The sequence below is a fragment of the Embiotoca jacksoni genome, unplaced genomic scaffold (assembly GCF_022577435.1).
Source record: "Embiotoca jacksoni isolate LCO1_2020_lvr unplaced genomic scaffold, fEmbJac1.0.p SCAF_17, whole genome shotgun sequence".
NCBI lineage: Eukaryota > Metazoa > Chordata > Actinopteri > Embiotocidae > Embiotoca > Embiotoca jacksoni.
Genome location: NW_027185307.1, coordinates 2,645,805 through 2,661,435, shown reverse-complemented (window position 1 = coordinate 2,661,435; position 15,631 = coordinate 2,645,805). Strand labels below are relative to the sequence as shown.

At 41.4% G+C, this 15,631-nt stretch overlaps 1 pseudogene; it reads left to right on the top strand.

Annotated features, from left to right (window-relative positions):
• Positions 1–13,695: 13,695 nt before the first annotated feature.
• LOC138199583 (uncharacterized) lies at positions 13,696–14,711 on the top strand (annotated as a pseudogene).
• Positions 14,712–15,631: the final 920 nt, after the last annotated feature.

Sequence of the window (15,631 nt, the reverse complement as noted above, 5' to 3'; positions counted from 1 at the left end):
TCATAAAATGTGTCAAAAATCTGTTCTGTGCTTTATTAGCCTGTGAAGAGGGATTTCTGAGTACATCCAATTATGTTGGGACGCACCACCAAATGTCAGTGAGTGCTTCGCAAAACCACCGCTTCATATTAATGCTTCAATGAGTCTTTGCCACCTATCATGATAATGCGGTGACGGATGACATAAGTAGTGAATTATGAGGGTGTGTGTGTGTGTGTGTGTGTGTGTGTGTGTGTGTGTGTGTGTGCGCGCGCGCTCGTTCAGGTGTTGCTCAGAGAATCAGTGTGTTTCACTCTGATGATCTCTAATGAGAAGCAAATGAAGCACTTGTAATGTTGCATGAAGGAGTGAACAACTTGTAAGTGGAGGTATGATTTAAACATGAACACAAAACAAAACATAATTACATGAGGTGTGCACACAAGGAAGTAATGTTTGGTTCCAGCTTGAATCTTTGAGCAACAACTTGATTAGTTCTTTTTTTTACATGTTATTAATGGCAGTTAATTTTATGCATCTAGGCAATACATGATACAATTTCAAAGATGACAGCGTGTTTGTTTTAGTTGCATTTAGCTGGTAGCATATAGCGATGTCAGGGCCCGAGGCTGTTAATGTTTATTTTACAGAAAACTGGAGGGAGAAATGTCGGGGAATGTGAGGCTTTTTGTGATCTTTTATTTGTAATTATGATGTCAAAATATTATACAAATTCACCAACATTGTTAAACAAATGCTGGTCAAAGTTTTAAAAGTTGAGGTAAAACATAAATATTATCATGCATTGCATGCAAATTCCAGTTTTCACCCTGCCCTGAACACCTTCTTTTCAGTGTTACTACCTCATCCAGCTGATGTCAGATCATGTCCACAAACAGCATGAGGAGCCATGGTTACTATGGTTGTCCACTCTCATATTTCAGATTTCATTGTGGATGAAGGAAATATAATACAGTGCATCCAGAAAGTATTCACAGCGCTTCACTTTTTCCACATTTTGTTATGTTACAGCCTTATTCCAAAATGGATTAAATTCATTTTTTTCCTCAAAATTCTACACAAAATACCCCATAATGACAACGTGAAAAAAGTTTGTTTAAAACATAAAAATATAACACGTACATAAGTATTCACAGCCTTTGCTCAATACTTTGTTGAAGCACCTTTGGCAGCAATTACAGCCTCAAGTCGTTTTGAGTATGTTGCTACAAGCTTGGCACCTATTTTTGGGCAGTTTCTCCCGTTCTTCTTTGCAGGACCTCTCAAGCTCCATCAGGTTGGATGGGGAGCATCGGTGCACAGCCATTTTCAGATCTCTCCAGAGATGTTCAATCAGGTTCAAGTCTGAGCTCTGGCTGGGCCACTAAAAGGACATTCACAGAGTTGTCCCGAAGCCATTCCTTTGTTATCTTGGCTGTGTGCTTCGGGTCGTTGTCCTGTTGGAAGATGAACCTTCGCCCCAGTCTGAGGTCCAGAGCGCTCTGGAGAAGGTTTTCATCAAGGATGTCTCTGTACATTGCTGCATTCATCTTTCCCTCCAGCTTGACTAGTCTCACAGTTCCTGCCGCTGAAAAACATCCCCACAGCATGATGCTGCCACCACTATGCTTCACTGTAGGGATGGTATTGGCCAGGTGATGAGCGGTGCTCATCTGTGCCTCGATACAATCCTGTCTCGGAGGTCTACAGACAATTCCTTGGACTTCATGGCTTGGTTTGTGCTCTGACATGCACTGTCAAATGTGGGACCTTATATAGACGGTGTGTGTCTTTCCAAATCATGTCCAATCAACTGAATTTAACAGGTGGACTCCAATCAAGTTGTAGAAACATCTCAAGGATGATCAGTGGAAACAGGATGCACCTGAGCTCAATTTTGAGTGTTATGGCAAAGGCTGTGACTAATGTGATTTTTTTTTTTTCGCTTTTCATTTTTAATAGATTTGCAAAAATTTCAAAATAACTTTTGTCACATTATCATTATAGGATATTGTGTGTAGAATTTTGAAGAAAAAAATAAATATTATCCATTTTGGTATAAGGCTGTAACATAACAAAATGTGGAAAAAGTGAAGCGCTGTGAATACTTTCCGGATGCACTGTATATTCATAAGATGAATACAGAGTTTTCTGAACAACAATGATCCTACAGTAGAACTTCAGAATGACCTGGAAATGTTTGTGAGTCATCCCCTACACTGTTTGTGTCTGTTTGTAGCTATGCAGTGATTTTGAAGTTTGTTAGGCTCTGTGGTCCTTTTCAGTGTGTCCTGGTGGGAGAGAAGTGGTTCACTATGAGTATAGTAGTGTTTCATATGTCAAGAAGTGTGCTTATGTTATCTGTCAGTGTATAGTAAATATTATGCATACTTCTATTCTCAGATAAATGTAGATGTATAATGAAACAAAACTATTTTAGAACATTGCAGCAAAGCTGGCAGGAGTGTGAACTGGCCGTGTCAGCTTAACTCACGCCAGCTCTTGGTTTCGCCTGACTCAGCTTGATTGTGAACAGTTTTTGAACATGAGGCACGTAACCTTTTTTAACAGCCAATCATCTTGTTGCAAGTCAGCTGGTCTTGTTAGTTACAAACTGTCAGCTAAAACAAAGTCTCAGAGTTTTGAACTGAAAAAAAGAGATGAACATCTCTGATTTATTTCAGGAAAACCCACATCTGGTCCCATCAGTGGCTCTAAATTCTCAAATTCTCCCTTTTTTTCTGCCATTTCATCACAACTAAAAATGCAACAGGTGCAGGTGGCTCACTTTCATATATCATACATGTAGTAGATATTGATGTTAAACCAGCTAATTGTAGTAATAGCCAGATTCTGTTACAGTTGGTTTTACCTTCTGCAGATAAACAGCATTAGTTTCATTCAGTCTGCAAACGGTTGCATGTGTTAAAAGCACAGAAGAGCTTATGTTCTGTTAACCCAACACACTGGTCATTTCTCATGGCTAAAGGTGATTGTTATCCCTGCCAATCAGGTACTTTAAGGCTAAATACAGAAAATCTGCAAATATCCCAGCATGTACCTTCAGTTGTCTCAGATGCGCATGCATGGACATATGTCAGGCCAATAGTATGTGCATATGAGGTTTAATAAAATGTAATCCTGGAATGTATTTGTACTTGTTCTACAAACACTAACATTCATTGCTTAAGGGTGTGCACAAAAAAAAGATCTGGGGATGTTTTAAAAAAAAAATCCTACCTGCTTTTTCTCTTCAGGCACTATTTGCAACTAAACCTGGTCAGTGCATCCAATTACAACTTGCCCTGCTCTCCTACTCCTTTCTTCAAGGGTGTTTTGGGTATTAGCAAAGGTCCCAAATCCACATCTGGTGCCCGGGAAGCATACATATTCTTTTTGGTGCAATAAGTGTTTTTTCGACATCACCTGAGCATGACTGGGGAGCCTCAGCGCTGAAATCTGTACTTTTTTTTGTATTGTTTCTTTCCTTGACAGACCACACAGGTGTTTAGCATGTTTCAACCTTTCCAATTACATATTTTCACATTTGTGTTAAACCACCCACAAAGCATACAATAGACCTGTAGATTGTGGAATCTGTTTCTTCCATTCCAGACAGTATTGATTGTATGTAAGTATGCTTTGAATATCAACTAATACATCATGCTAACGTCCAATGTATTTTGTTTTTGTCAGGTGTCTTTCATTCAAAATATGGATATCTTTTAAAGAACATATAAGACCAGCAAAAGGCTGTATAATCTGAAATATAAAATCTGAGATGTATCCTGCGCTGATAAGATCTGGTGTGGAAAATCAGACCAGAAGACACAGTGACCGAACATGAGCAAAACTAACATAAGTGAATCTAAATGCTTCTTAAATCATCGGTGAGATTGTTTTCTGTTTAAAATGTGTCATGTTATGTTCAAAATGTAATCATTCAAAGTGGTTGTTTCTGACAGTGGTTGTTTAAATCAGCTCTTCTGATTAATTTGGCAGCAAATGAATGAGGCTTGGCAATATTTCTTTTTAATGCTTCATCATTGCCAGCTCTCAGTGATACAGTGTGCTGGACCTCCGAGCTAAAAGGTGAAACACGTTCAGGATTTGTTGCTTCTGCATCACAAATGTCTTACTATTGGTTTAGTATATAAACTTAATGTTCTATTCAGGATCCTGGAAACCCTGAGCCTTGTTAAACTGCTTTAAAAACATGCCAAAAATCAGGTTTTGTGGGCCCAGATTCAGATCCAAGTCTGAATTCTGAATCTGTTTAGTAAATAGTTTTCTACTTGAGGATTAGACTGGATTGTAGATTGAGGATTTTATTTGAATTTATAACTCAAAACAGAATCAGCAAGAAGTGGTTGTTGTGGATGCTCTGTCCCACGATGCACTCATGTCTCACATCAGGTACATGATTAACCATCATTTTTCTTTTTTTTTTTTTTTTTTTTTTATCATTTTGAGGAGAACTTTTTTTTTAAGAATTGTCTTAACATGAATTAAAGTCACACAGCAGGTTTCCATCATGTGCATTATATTACACTACAAAAAAGAAGAGTCTTGGGAGAGTTTATAAATATGTAGTTTATAGATATATTGTTTCTAGAAAATAACACATTTTTCTTTTAAAAAATTTTTTTAAGGAATCTCTGCAATTTGGGGGACTACTGTGTCCTTGTGTTGACGGAGACGTGTTCACTTAAACCATCTTGGATAGCACAATCGAGTTAGCGTGGCTAACACGGCAGAGAGTGCACAGGTATGTTTCAGGGAGGCAGCCTGGTTGTTTACACCAACAATTAATGCTGTTGGAATGTCAGGATGGTCTAGAAATTCCACCCTCAAATTTTGAATAAGTAACTGTGAAATGCCGACCATTTTACTTTGCATGGGCGTTGACATCGATGAGTGTTATTGCAGTTTATCCCCCTAAAATATGGAGGCTATGGTTGAAGACTACAATGCTATGAACAAACTTTAGACGGCCCAATTCAGGGCTCAAGAGTGTCCTATCGTATGTTATCATAATTAGAATTTTGATAAAGGAATTAATGGCTGTTTTTATGGTTGTTTTATACAATCATTGCGTTGTTGGGTGTTGTGTTGTTAAGGCTTGTTGAAATTTACGGGTTGTTTTGTTTTAATGGCTTATTTGATGTGAAGCACTTTTTAACGTGAGTTTAGAAAAGTGTTATACAAATAAAGTTGATTATTATTTGTATTATTTATTATTAGTAGTATTATTATTAATAATAATAATACAAAATACACAAGTACACAGACATCAGAAACACATACAGAGCAGCATCCTCACCACATGTTAAATGATGTTCCTTTTACACAGACAAGGATTTCAGAATTTTATATTTCTACCCAACAGGGTAATTAGTTTTATTCTATTTCAGCACGTGTTCACAAAACATACACTCGGCCTGTGCCAGTGCCTCTGGGTGGAACAACAACTTTGCAGATCTACTGTAGCATATACCTAAACAATATTTCCTATTGTTAGACCATATCGGCAGCTCTAACTACCTTTTTGTTCTGCCAATGCCTACAATAGGCCCCAGGTGACACAATAACTACTGGTGGTGAGGGAGATCAGAGTGTTGCCACAGGAGGTAATTCAAACTCTGCATGGCTGCTTTGAATGCACACAGTGGCACATTTTCCAGAAAGCATCAGCTTATGAGGACATCACAGATCTGCGAGAATATACAGAGGCTGTAAAGGGATTTGTAAACAGATGCATAGACAATGTGACTGTTGTTAAAACTATAAAGACGTGCTAACCAGAAACCCTGGCTGACTGGGGAGGTCTCCTCCCTGCGAACGATCTGGAATGCTTTTAGGTCTGGTGATGCTGCAGAATACAGAAACAACCTGAAAGGGTGTCAGGGACGCACTTCTTTGACAACAAAGACGTATGGTGCTTTTGGCAGGGATTTCAAACATTGAGTACAAGCCCACACTGCAGACTGTCTATAGACAGCATGCAGAAGGTTTATACAGCATTATATGCTACATCCACCTCACTCTGACGTATCTGGAAAACAAGAACACATGTTCTAGAGTCCTGTTTATTGAATTCAGCTCAGTATTTTATATAATCCTACCATTAAATAGAGAAGCTGAGGCTGTAGAATGTGGACATAGACACTTGCAACTAGACCTTGGATTTTCCTAATGCAGAGACGTACAACTATGATCTGGCAACCACACAACACATCACCTTGGAGGGGATAGGAAGGCCTGGTATACTGAGCCCCCCATCGTTCACCGTGAGAACTCATGAATGCTCTGCCAGATTTAACAAGTACATCATAAAGTTTGCTAGTGACACCACAGCAGTAGGTCTCATTAGCAATTGTAATTCAATTCAATTCAATTTTATTTATGTAGCGCTAAATCACAACACGGGTTATTTCATGGCACTTAACACATTAAAGTCCTTACAGCAAGACTTTACAATATTATACAGAGAAACCCAACAATTCAACAATTCTCACAAGCTAGGAGGGAAAAAACTCCTCTTTAAGGGAAAAAAAAAACCTCCAACAGAGGGAAGGAAAATCTCCCTCTTAACAGGAAGAAACCTCCGACAGAACCAGGATCAGAGGTGGAGAACATCTGCCTTGACCGGTTGGGGTGAGAGGAGAGCAGAGAGAGAAAAGGACAGCATAGAGATAGAAGAGAAGAACTGTTGGTGGAGATGACAAGCGCAGAGCAGAGACATGCAGCTCCATGACGGGACATCTGCAAAAGAAAGAAGAGAAACTACACGAGCGAAGGAACTGAATGGAGACAACAGATAATAATAAGAAACTATGGGAGAGAAAAAGATGGTGAGGTTTGAGTCAGTTAAAGAGTAGGAGGAAAGAAAAGAAGCTCAGCATGTAACGAGGTCCCCCAGCAGCCTCGGCCTATAACAGCATAACTAAGGGTTGGTTCAGGTCTACCTGAGCCAGCCCTAACTATAGGCTTTATCAAGAAGGAACGTTCTGAGTCTAATCTTAAAGCTAGAGAGGGTTTCTGCCCCTCGAACACAAGCTGGGAGCTGGTTCCACAGGGGAGGAGCCTGAAAACTGAAGCTCCGCCTTCCATTATACTTCTGGAAACTCTAGGAACCACAAGTAGACCAGTGTACTGAGAGAGAAGTGCTCTGCTAGGATTATATGGTTCTATAAGATCTCTAAGATATGGTGGAGCCTGGTCATGTAGAGCTTTGTAAGTCATCAAGATAATTTTAAATTATATTCTTGATTTCACAGGAAGCCAGTGAAGAGAAGCTAAAACTGGAGAAATATGATCTCTCTTGTTAAATCCTGTCAGTACTCTTGCTGCAGCGTTTTGGATCAGCTGCAGGTTTTTAATGAGTAATTTGGACATCCTAACAACAAGGAATTACAATAATCTAGCCTAGAAGTAACAAACGCATGAATGAGTTTTTCTGCGTCACGCTGAGGAAGGATTTTCCTGATTTTATTAATATTACGTAGATGAAAGAAGGCAGTTCTGGAGATTTGCTTTATATGGTGGCTAAAGGACAAGTCCTCATCAAAGATGACTCCAAGGTTCCTCACAGTTTTGCTGGAGGCCAAGACAACGCCATCTAGAGTAACTAAGTGATTACAGAAAGAGTTTCTGAGGTGTTTAGGACCAAATACAATAACTTCTGTTTTGTCTGAATTTAGAAGCAGGACGTTTTTGATCATCCAGGCCTTTATGTCCTTTAGACAGGGTTCAAGTTTTACTAACTGATTTGTTTCATCTGGTTTTATAGAAAGATATAACTGAGTGTCATCTGCATAACAATGGAAGTTGATGCAGTGCTTCCTGATGACATCTGCTAATGGAAGCATGTACAAAGTAAAAAGTATTGGGCCTAACACTGAGCCTTGTGGAACTACATAACTAACTCTTGTTTGTCTGGAAGACTCATTATTAACATGGACAAACTGGAATCTATCTGATAAGTAGGATTTGAACCAGTCTAATGCAGTTCCTTTAATCCTCGTAATGTCTTCTAATCTCTGTAATAAGATCGTATGATTAATTGTATCAAAAGCAGCACTGAGGTCCATGAGAACAAGTACAGAGACAAGTCCATTATCTGACGCTAATAAAAGGTTGTTAGTAACTAATGATTCCGCATATAGAATGGAGGTGGACCAACTGACAGCAGGGTGAAATACTCCCAACCTGGCAAAACCATCAAGATGATTCTGCAAGATGGTCTGCACAATCCTTCAATGACCAGTTCTAGTTTTGTGAGGAGGAGGGTAAACAGCATCAAGCTCAAGGAGGTATTTCTGGTCAGACGATCTGAGTTCCTGTAGCAACACCACAGCCTACATCCATGCTCCACCTCCTCCATAGTTTAAAGAAAGCAGACCTCCCTATTCCAATCCTAAAACCTTCAAACAGAAGAAGCAGTTAAACAGGACAATGACGACAGCTGAACATTGTATTGCTTTTCCTCTTCTAAATTTGCAGGTGAGTTACCACCAGCACTGCATTTGCAGAGCCTTTGGCATTACCAGAGATCCCTCCAACCATTTCCCCATGCAGTTGGTAAAAAGATATGGGAGTGTTCACACAAGAACCAATACATTACAAAACAGATGTTCATGCCGTTCAACTTTTGAACACACAGCAACCACAATCTGCCTATTTAATTTATACAAAATTAATTGAGATTTTAACATTTTCTTTGTCCAATTTTGGTTTTGGTTTTAGGATAAACAGTATTTGTTATGATGTGGTGGTGTTTTAATGGACCCAGATGCAGACACAGTAGGATAGCTGTTTTTACGAACTAGGGAGTCTTTATTTTCTCCAAACAACTGACACACAGTAGGCAGAGATGTTCAAGTCCATAAGAGGCCAGAGGCCAATTTCCAGCGAGGAGACCAGTCTCCTCTCCTCTCTATTCATGAGCCGGAAGTTGGCTCTGCTGCGAATCGCAGCCGGCAAACAGGTAGGCAGGCAGGCAGGCAGTATGCAGAGTAGGCATGGCTTCGCTGTGGGAAATCCCGAGGTCCTCCACAGTGAGGCAGGCTGCCTTAGCTTGTGGGGAATCCCGAGGTCAGCCACAAGAGCAGCAGACAGGCTGAATTGCTGTGAGGAACACAAAACAAAACACAAGCACATGGCAAAACCATAACAAACAGACAGGGGAATGACAGCACACATGAGGAGAGGTGATCGGGGACAAAACAGGGAAACACACTAGGATCAGACAGGAATCCTCACAGTATTTCACAGATAATATTGTGCACATGTGACTTAATCTTAAGGCAAATAAATATAGTCCCTAAATTATCCTTCTGGTTCATTTTAAGTTATTGCTTATTAATGTGTCTATTGTGGCAGCATGGGTCAAGCTCACTTTGCACTCTCCACCTCTGTTTAGGGAAGTATGGGAAATATGAGGACAACTAGCACAAACTCCCTGCAGCCTTGCCCTGATTATTACATGAATCATTTTGTTTTCCAGTCTGACTGAAAGTAAACACAGAAATGAGCTGCCTTGAAAAGCCATATTACTTACTGCAATACAGATCTCCATGTAGGGATACTGCCATCTGATCACCAGCATATCAATCCGCACACACCAGTGCATTAGTTCATTGTATTGGTCAAATAGCACAAATGTAACAAGCTGTAAAAACAATGCTGACATAGTATAACCCCATTCAGTTGAAATGGCAAAGGTGTCAGCAAATACTTACTTATTTGCACATCTAGCACACAGAAAGCAACATTAGCAATTACTCTGAGTAATGTATCTTGCCTTACTTTATTTTAACGGATGACAACCGCCTGCATCTGGAAGGTTGATGAGAGTGGTGGGTGTGAAACAAAACAAAAAGCTAAAAGATGATAAAATGCTCTGCAGCGCTGAGGGGAACTGCCGAGCCTGATAATAATTCACTTTGGGTCACAAGATTGAAAGTTTACTTAATGCAGATCAAGCTCCATATTCAGTATGTGTTGAATCAGCAAAGACGGAGTCAATAATGACATCCTGTAGTAAGAGCCTGCATCAGTCAGACTGCAGTGCCTTCTTTGTGCACGATCTTGTTTGACTTTCTTCCAACAAAATATTGAGGTGTAGTATTAAAAGCAAAACTGACTCTCTTCAAACTTCAGAAATGAACACTGTGGTTGAGACAAAAGCGGCATCACTCCTGCTCACTCTGGCCTGATTGGCCCCCAGCCGACCACCCCACCCACTTCCTCTACTCCTGCTCTCTCTCCCTGATCTCTCCCATCACTCTCACTGCTGGACACGTTACAGCCAGCCATAAACAATAAGCAGAGAGCCTGTCATTGTGCCCACCAATGCAGCAGCAGCCGTCTCGGGGGGTCATCTAATTAATGCAGGGGATTATTGCCGGGTCCCTGGGCCGAGGCTGGGCCCCGCTATCTCTGAATAGGGTCATTATGGGAGGTAATGAACAGAGTGAGCAATGAGTTTTGGGCCGACTTGGCAAGAGGCTGTCTCAAATGTCAAAGCCACAATGTAATCATCACTTTGTTTGAGGCACTGGGGATGCACTTTATTTGTTTTTGTGGAACTAGTAGCGTGGAAACTGCATAGATGGTGTCATGAATGGACTCATCTGGAGGGATGAGGGATGATTAGTTACTGGCAAAGTCCCTCATTGACATTGCTAATGTTTAAAGGCCTACTGTTGGTACTTTGACTGACCCAGGGTGGCTCCTGTGGGTTATCACTCAGATAAGTTTTGATCTTGAGATTCACACATGAAAACAATTGTATCTTCCTGAAAAAATGCATACTGTATGGAGCAAAATAGTTTGTCATTGTTAATGACAAATTTGTTCATTCGTATTCCCAAAACATTATTATTGACATATGGGCACCCATTCTGTAGGTCACGTGTCAAACTGGGCCGAATCCGGCCCACCACGTCATTGTATGCGGCCCGCGAGAGCTTCAAAGGCATATGCAAATTAAAGTCTATGCCACTTTACAGTGTACAGTACTGGATGATATAATGACCACTGTCGTGAAAACGGAGAACTTCACTGAGGTACTTGTTTTTGAAGGAGGTGGGCTCGGAGCATGGAGATGTGCCGTACCATACAGAAGTAAGATGGCTACGTAGAAACGCGGTCCTCAAACAATTTTTTTTTTTTTTAGCTTAGGGAATAAATTGCTCTTTTCATGCAAAATAAAGGAAAACTCCTGCCTAAACTGTCAGATCCAAAATGGCTGTGTGATTTTGCTATGTTGTGTAACATAACAGAGCATCTGACCCAACTGAATCAGAGGCTGCAGGGGTGCAAACAAGTCATCACGCAGATGTCCAACATGTTCACAGTTTTCCAGCGTAAACTGCACCTATGGAAGTCTCAACTGGAACAGGACAATTTTGGCCACTTTCCTGTCTGCCAGAAAATCTCAGCCTCAGTTTTCATGTGCTTGGTTGGCTACCAAAGTGAACTGGTTAATTATTGAATTTGATCAGCGCTTCTCTGACTTCAGAACACAGCACTCAGACTTTGCCATCTTTGCCCATCCTTTCACCGCCGACGTCGACAGTGTGCCCCATCTCCTTCAGATCGAGTTAACAGAGCTTCAAAGCAACAGTGGTCTGAGAGCAAAGTTCCAAGATGCTGCAATCGAGGACTTTTACCATCTACTGCCTCCTGCTTTGATGCCACAGCTCCGACTTCATGCTGCTCGTGTTCTGTCCATGTTTGGGAGCACCTATCTGTGCGAACAGATGTTTTCAATAATTAATCTAAACAAGACCAAGCACAGATCACGCATCACCACTGACAACCTGTTTTACGGATTCCTACAGCACACGACCTGAAACCAGACATTGATGGACTGACCGCAGGAAAACTGTCAGACAAAACAAATAGGTAAGCATTTTTAAAAACCTGAATTAAAAATATAATAAAATGTAGTTTAACCAAGAATAAGTACAGTGTAATATGTGTGAAATGTAATGGCTGTGCTTGCATTTTGTTTTGTGTCTGTTGTTATTTTCAGAACATGATCAATGGATGAGGATGGTGTGTGATATGATGTCTTTGGGTGAGGAAGGATCTACGTGGTGTGTTCAAGGCCATGCAGCATCACCTCATCAACTTCACCCAGAACTTGACCAATATAGTTGTGAACTGAGAAGAGTCTCATTTTTATTCTGAGTTAATTACATATACTACTTTGTATGTGTAGCAATGTATTCAGTGTGTTTACAGGTGTATGTGTTCATACAGCCAAATGTTTACTGTAACCAAAACCATCTCTCATTAGTTGGTTGTATGCCCTCTGCAAGGCTGTCTGCAGCCATTTGTTTTTGTAAAATGCCATATCTGTCACTGGTTCTTAGCAGCTCACAATTATTTGTTGTACCATAGTTCTGTCCCTCTCAACTGTGACGAAAAAACAAAGTTAATGTAATAACTTGTGTAGCGGCGTTTCGACTGTGTTGTCCATTATTAAGCCGCAAATGAGCTGCAGACACAGTGACTTCCTTTTCTTACATGAATGACAGGATATCTTTTACCTCTTTTCCTTTTGTCTTTATTTTACGCAGCTAAGCGTTAACTGAAAACACCAAATAATATACTCTGTTACACGATAGAAAAACGATATGCTCTCGTGCCTAATGCAGCTCTCTGTTTGGCACCTGCTGCCGTCATGACATCATTAAATCACAAAAAAAAGGGATCACTCATTAACATAAATGTCTTTCAATATATTTTACATATCTTAGTTCCTGCGCAATGAGCATAATTCAGAAATTAAATTACTAATATTACCGAAATTCAAATGAACTAATAATACACGTGTGGCTTTTACAACTTGTGTTTGATGACATTTGTCTTTGTTATTCACTTTAAAAGTTTGATCTTTCATAGAGTAATGTGGGTTTCTTAACCCTTAATTAAATGGATTTATGTTATAATGACATAGAAATGTGATCACATATTTTTACAGTTATATAAATTAATGTACAATATTTTTACACTTTAATAAACAATAATCAAATGCAGAGACAGTTATTTAACAATATGTTAGGGAGTAGTTACATTTATACAGTCTTACAGTTACGACTGGCCCTTTGAGGGCAACCATAATGCTGATGTGGCCCAGGGTGAAAACGAGTTTGACACCCCTGCTGTAGGTGGTACCTCCAAAATAAAATAAATAGATACCAAAAATGACTGCCCTGTGGTTGTATGCCTTCACCAATCAGTCAAGTTTTAGTCGACATCCATACAAATACAAAATGTATTGTGAACAATTTGAAGATATCTTTATATTTACAGTGTCAACTTTCAGATAATGTTTTAGAATTAATCACAACTTTAAAAAAATAACTTCCTTGGTTGCTGTGACTGGTAAGCAAACCTTACCCAAAGATGTCAGACTTTTGAAAGTGACTGCATTAATTGCAGTTGGACGCTGATTGGAGGAATCTCGTCTGACTTTACGGTGAGCGTATTGCGTCACTTCCTGTCTACAAACATTGTGACTGGTGTTACTGCTCTGCTATTTCAGCTTCTTTTCCAGAATTATACGTATCTTAACTCTCTCTACACTTCTAATATCAAGTTAAAACTCATGTTTGCTCTTCTTGAGCAATTCTCCTGTTAAATCTTTGACCAACGTTCACTTAACTTGGCGTTTTGGTACTGCTAGCTTAGCAGTTAGCAATGGCTTCCCTCTCTCCCTCCACCTCTTCTTGTTTTTCCTGCTCAGTGTGTGACATGTTTAGTTATGACCCTGCCTCCCTTAATGATAATGCTACCTGTAATAAATGTAGTGTAGTTAGGGCTCTGGAGGCCAGGGTCACCGAATTAGAATCGCGGCTGTGCACCACGCTAAACAACCAGGTAGCCGTAGGAGCTTCTCAGGGAGGGGCTGCACAGCTGCCCAGGGCTGCAGGCTTAGTTAGCCGGTCCCCCGCAGCACCCGAACAGCCGGGAGGCTGGGTGGCAGTACGAAGGAAGCATAGTCCCAAGCAGAAGCCCACGGTTCACCACCGACCCCTTCATGTCTCCAACTGATTTTCCCCATTCTGTGAAACACCTGCTGAGAAACCAACCCTGGTTATTGGAGACTCTATTTTGCGGAACGTGAAGTTAGCGAAACCAGCGGCCAGAGTCAGATGTCTTCCCGGGGCCAGAGTCAGATGTCTTCCTGGGGCCATAGTCAGATGTCTTCCCGGGGCCAGAGCGGGCGACATTGACTCAAACCTGAAACTGCTGGCTAAGGCTAATCGTAAATACAGTCGGATTGTTATTAACGTCGGCAGTAATGACACCTGGTTACCCCAATCAGAGGTCATTAAAGTTAATGTGGAATCGGTGTGCAACTTTGCAAAAACAATGTCAGAATCTGTAGTTTTCTCTGGACCCCTTCCTGACCGGACCAATGATGACATGTTTAGCCGTATGTCTTCACTTCACTGCTGGTTGTCGAAGTGGTGTCCCACTAACAATGTGGGCTTCATTGACAATTGGAATAGTTTCTGGGGAAAACCTGGTCTGATCCGGCGAGACGGCATCCATCCTACTTTGGATGGTGCAGCTCTTCTTTCTAGAAACATGGCCATGTCTCTTAACAGCCCTAAAACCTGACATCCAGGGTTGAGGTCAGGACGCAGAGCTGCAGTCTTACAGCTCCTCTGCAGCTTCTTTAGAGCTGTCACTCACCCAAAACCTTCAACATCCTGTAGAGGTTGTGTCTGTTCCCAGACCAATTATATTTAAAAAACTCAAGAAAAGATGTATCAATAAAAATGTAATATAAATTGATCCTACTAAATTAATGGATCAAAAAAATCTGACAATTAAAAGCAGACTATTAAATATCAGATCTCTCCCATCTAAATCTCTGTTAGTAAATGACTGATCATCAGATTGATTTACTCTGTCTCACAGAGACCTGGCTGCAACAGGAAGAATATGTTAGTATTAATGAAGCCACTCCTCCTCTCTAGTCAGTTCCTAGAGAATATTCTCCTCCGCAAGTCGCCACCTTAATGTGGTGGAGGGGTTTGAGTGGCTCAGTGATCCTATGTTTTCCGGGGCATCAGCCCCTGGTAGGGTCTCCCAAGGCAAACTGGTCTCAGGTGAGAGCCCAGACAAAGAGCGGCTCACACAGACCCCGAAGAACGGCAGCCCACAGACTGAAGCCACCTCGCCCAGATCAGGGAAACCGGGGCACCCTCCCGGAGCCAGACCCAGGAGGGGAGCTCGCCGGCGAGCATCTGGTGGCGGGCCTTTGCCCATGGGGCCCGGTCGGGCTCAGCCCGAAGAAGCATCGTGAAGCAGCCACCCTGTGGACCAACCACCCGCAGGGACAAGCATCGGGGTCGGGGGCATTGCATACTGGGTGGCAGGCCGGGCCGGGGGCCCGGGCGAACCGATCGCCGGCAGCACAGACTAGCTCTAGGGACATGGTACGTCATCTTGCTAGCGGGGAAAGAGCCGGAGCTGGTGCAGGAGGTGGAGCAGTACCAGCTAGATATAGTTGAGGTCACCTCCACACACAGCTGTGGAACCAAGCTCCTGGAGAGGGGCTGGACATTATCCTTTTTTCTGGAGTTGCCCAAGGTGAGAGGCGCCGGGCGGGAGTGGGGATACT